The following is a 5,439-nucleotide window of genomic DNA, read 5'->3' on the forward strand; positions in this document are numbered from 1 at the left end:
ACAAAAAGAATTTTTTTTAAAATATATGATAAATGGCAAAAAAAAAAATATATATATATATATTAAATAAGTCCCAAATAAATGTTCATTAGTGCAGATCCAGAATTTTTTTTGAAAAAGGTGACTTTAGTGCTTCCTGTGCAATCTTCACCGTGACTTCTGTGCTCCCCCACCAGGAACCCCACTCACCAGAAATAAGTACCCCTGCAGGGGTTGTTTGCCTTTAAGATCAATCTCCGAATATCCGGTTCTTTACTTCGTAATTGGTGACTAAACGTATCCCAGCATAGATTCCATATATCCTCATAAGAAAAAAATGGGAGCCTCCATAGTGTAATCCATATAAGATATGATTTATTTGCACAAAAAAGTAAAAATGTATAAAAACAACCGTAATAAAACAAACCAAAAAATAAAATAAAAATACTGAATGTAACCACAGCTCTCGTATAGTGAGATACACTGTGGAAACACAGTCCACCGGGGGGATTGATGTGGTGATCACCCCAAGTGTTCCAGATTAACTCCAGAGAATGCCATAAAAAATATATATAAACTTAGTACCAGAACAATCGCTGTTGTAAACTCTACCTCAGGGAAACCATGAAAAACTCCTCCTAGGGGAATGGAAAAAAGAGAGCGCCCCTTAATAGGGTGCTTAAGCCGGAATTTACCCTGTAGGAGTGGTGAAACCGTTGCTGTATTCCCCCCTGGGATAGAGTCCTTAGCGCGTAATGTTCAAAAGATCTCCTCGGAAGCCGTACGGTGGATACGCGGTTTGCGCTCCACCTGCGTTCCAACCACCGACGGCAACCCGGAAGTGACGTAATCAGCGTAGCTCCGTCGAACGCGTTTCGTCATTGACGTCTTCAGTGGCGGTGCTGCGCTCCAACGTCCCATATATTATATAGAAAAATCCCGGATGATTTGATTGGTCGTTGCTCGGGTAGAAGACCCAATAAGGCAACAGCGGAAAAACTTAGTGTACGAACGAACATGCATTATTCCCACACAAATAGCAGACCGCTCACACAAATGGACAATCATCTCCCCCTACAAAATGAACGAATACGACAGCATTCTCCCAATGCGATCCAATAAAAAGCATCCGCTCCTGAAATTTCAGAGGGCTTCGGGGGCATATTATATCCACCTAAAAATAAAAATGAAAATACCCAGCTCATATATGGCAATATGCAAACGAAATTAATCTCACCATCAGTTTCAAATTGTCATTAATAATCACCATTCAGGTCTATTAGCCCAAAGGGTGATCTATCCCATGTGAGAACCCAGCAACACCCTCACCACTCCTTTCTATGTAAACCTTAATGGCCTTTAACATTATAAAAAATTATATATATATAAAAAAAAAAAAAACCCAGCCATTTAAGGATACTTCCAGGGGATTCAATATTCAAGGAATGTTTAAAGGGAACGCTTATATCTATCTCATTGCAAATCAACCAATGGTGCAGTGAAAATGATAATTACTGTTTATAAATATTATGCAAAAAGTAAAAAATAATAATAATAATGACATATAATATTAATGATAACGCTATATAAGAATCATTCCCAGGAAATCATTTACTTATTAAGACTAAGGGAATTTATAAACAGTAATAGTTTAGGGAAAGACCTCTATATATCACACTACAATCCAGCTATTATGCAGTAAAAATAACCATATGTAGGTTAGTTGGTATTTCCTTTCTACATCATATTAAATCCAACCATTATTATATGCAGATTACTATTACTTCTCCCCATACAATGTGGACTCAGGGTAACAAACAGAGGACGAAAAATAGAGATGTTACACTTCAAAAAATTAAGAAACAGAAATGTTTGTCTATAAACAAGAGGGTAGGGGAACCAAAAACTAAACCATCAATACTCATATCTATAGAATTATACGTCAAACAATGCATACATCCATACGCATGTATATACATGCATATACGTGTATATGACTTGCATGTACAAACGCACCTCCACGCACTTTAATCGGAATCCCAAATCCATACAAAAGAGGAGAAACGGAGGAGGAAGATGGAACCCATCCATACCAATCTCCAATAATCAAAAAACGATTGCGGAAAAAGAAAAAGAAACTAACGCACAAAATTAGTATATCTAAACCCAATATAACACAATCCCATTCCTCAACATCCTATAACAACATTCACATAATGTCAAGAATTAGAGAGATATAAATTAAGACTATGACTGATTAATAGGGGGCACATATCGTTCAATAATATGGGACACCCCTCAAAGGAAGAAACAGAAAAAAACAGAAAAAACCTTATGGGTTAGCTATGAAACAGTTCAGGTCTATATCCAGGTTGAGGCCCCGCGGCACCAGAAACCCCAACCTGTATATCCAAGCAGTTTCGTTCTGCGAGATGAGGGTGGTTTTATTACCTCCCCTCCAATTGCCTTTCACGCAATCTATCCCATAGAATATTAAACCAGAAGGGTCTCTTTGATGAAATTCATCAAAGTGACGGGAAAGGTTATGATTTGGAAACCCTTTCTTGATATTGTTGATATGTTCCCTAATCCTAACGAAAAGGGGACGTGTAGTTCTGCCCACATACTGTAAATTACATGGGCATTCTATAACATATGTTACATGTGTGCTCCGACAAGTGATTAATTCTTTTATTTTGTACTCCTTATGATCTGTCTTTGCTTTGAACGTTTCCCTTCTCCGTGGCTGTTTCTTGTTAACTTTACATGGAAGACATTTCTGGCATCTATAGAAACCCTTCAAATCATTAAATATTTTTATTTGTCTTGGTGGATCAATAGCATTATGGACTAAGAAAGAGCGTAGGGTGGGGGCCCTTTTATATACAAAAAGAGGCTTTTTGGGGAGGACTTTGGATAATATTTTGTCTTCTTGGAGTATAGGCCAATATTTTTTAATAATTTTTTCTAGATCTCTATATTGGGTGCTAAACCCCGTAATAAAAGCCAATTCCCTCTTTTCCTCTTTCTTCTTTTGTTTCTCTAGTAACGATTTCCTTTCTAGACCTCCGATGTTGTTCTTTAATTGGAATAGGGGTTCCGGCTTATATCCTTTCTCTTGAAATCTCTCTATAATCAAGTCTGCTTGGTGATGGTAATCTTCCGTGGAGTGACAGTTTCTTCTCAGTCTTAGCAGCTGGCCCTTCGGAATGTTGTTTTTCCACTTAGGGTGGTGACAACTGGTAATCGGGATGTAGCTGTTTCTATCTGTTGTTTTAAAAAAGGTCTTAGTACTAAACATCCCATCTTTCTTGGAGATTTGGAGGTCTAAATAATCAACACTGTGTTCGCTATATTTGCCAGTGAAGGTCAACCCATAAACGTTGTTATCGAGATTGTTCAGGAATACATCAAGATCCGCCGAGGTGCCATCCCATAATATGATGAGGTCGTCTATATATCTACGGTAGAACCTCAACTGAGGTATATTTCCACCATAGATATACTCTTCCTCCCACATATTCATCATGAGATTCGCTACACTGGGAGCATAGCGAGCTCCCATGGCCACCCCCTTCGTTTGAACATAATATTTCTGATCAAACCAAAAATAATTACAACTCATTGCCAAATCCAATCCTTCAATGATGTATTCAACTTGTTCTTGTCGCATATCTGTGTTCTCATATATAAGTGAGTGCGGGATTCCTTCTTCCTGATTATCACTCTAGCCTCAGTATATCCGTCTTTTGCCTTATTATTGTTATTGCTTTATTATTGTTATGTTATGCTATGTTACTCCACTCTTTCATGTTGGTTGTTCACTATTTGGCGGATACTAGCTCTACACATATCCTACTTGCCTGTATTTATATGTTCTTTCATATGTAAACTCAATAAAAAAACTATTGAAATTAAAAATATTCATCATTTTCAGCACCAGGACAAGAATTTGGGGAGTCATGAAAATGGCATGATTGGGGCAAATTATAACGCACTGTGGGTGTTATTTACTAAAGGCAAATTCAATTTGCCCTACAAGTGCACTGCAAAAGTACACTTGAAACTGCACTTGTAGTGCAAAGTGGATTTGCCTTTAGTACGGTAAATAACCCCTATTGCCACTGTAAACACCAACTTTACTACAGAAAACTGCTTTTGAGCATTGAAAGAAGAAGCCACACATTGTTGTTGATAACACTTTTTGCTCAAAGCACATTCACATGTTTGTTTATAAAAGGGTTTTTGAACAAATAAACATCTTTGGTGTATAACATTATTTTTTGTCACATTAATTATAACTAGCCTTTTTTGTTAAAACAGGCATGTTTGAAGGCATAACATACACAACTTAGGAACTTACAAAGTTCAACTTTGAAAAGTGAAGGCAATATAAGACATTAGTATGTCAAAACTGTGTTGATATTGCCTTCATCAGATGGGGTGATGTCAGCCCTGTAAAAAACAAATTTTGAAGATGCACACAAATTGGGATTCAAACTGGGGATTTCCATCCTGATCCCATGCCTAATGTCAACATGTGCTATCTCCCATCATGGGGGATCAATGGACGTGTTTTGGGGGTGCAACCCTTTCATCTCAGCCACTTTAGTAGCGAGGAAGGGGTTGTACCCACAAAACGTGTACATTGATCTCCCATGGTGGCAGATAGCACATGTTGACACACAGTGTGCAACTTCAAAATATGGCTTTTAAAAAAACTTTTAAACTTGTTTTTAAAAACACAAATCAATGCTTAAAAATGTAGGTATTTTTGTGTGTTTTATATTCTCCCTAAAACATCAATGATGTTCTTTTTTGAACATCATTGATATTTTTCTTTAGATTTTCTAAATCACGATTGTACACCATTATCTCCTTGATGAGGATTTGGGCACTTTCACTGGTGAAATTAGATTCTTCTTCCACAACATCCACATCACCTAAAAATAAAAAAAAACACACCATGCATTATAAAAATGCAGGTATACATCTATTACCTGAAGCTATGGTCTCAGGCACTCACATGTTGTGGTGACAATTTCACCAATTTCAAAAACCTCTCCCTCCTCCTCCTCCTCTGCTTGTGGTTTTGGGATCCCCCCTTCTTTCGGAGGTGTGGGGTTCCTCGAGTCTCGAGTCTTTTCTCCCATATGAGAATTTGAAAAAGGAATACTTAGCACACCGATATTTGAGGGCAGAAATAAGAATATGAAACATTGCTTGGAAGTGTCATACAATTGTATTTTTTGGCAGACTTCCAAGCTGAAAACATAATTTTTTACACTTTCTAAAGCTGGAATACTTACCTGTTTGTGCAAGTTTCACAGATGGAGACACCCCTATGGTATCCACTGGAGCACATGTGTGGGACACCCTAATAAAAAGGGTGTTCTGGTGTCATACACTAGTGCTTCTCAGTCCAGATGTGTAAACAGCTGCTGAGTGTCCTCTTCTTTA

Source organism: Lithobates pipiens, unplaced genomic scaffold (assembly GCF_037356315.1).
Source record: "Lithobates pipiens isolate NorthernLeopardFrog02 unplaced genomic scaffold, aLitPip1_a1.2 Scaffold_23, whole genome shotgun sequence".
NCBI lineage: Eukaryota > Metazoa > Chordata > Amphibia > Anura > Ranidae > Lithobates > Lithobates pipiens.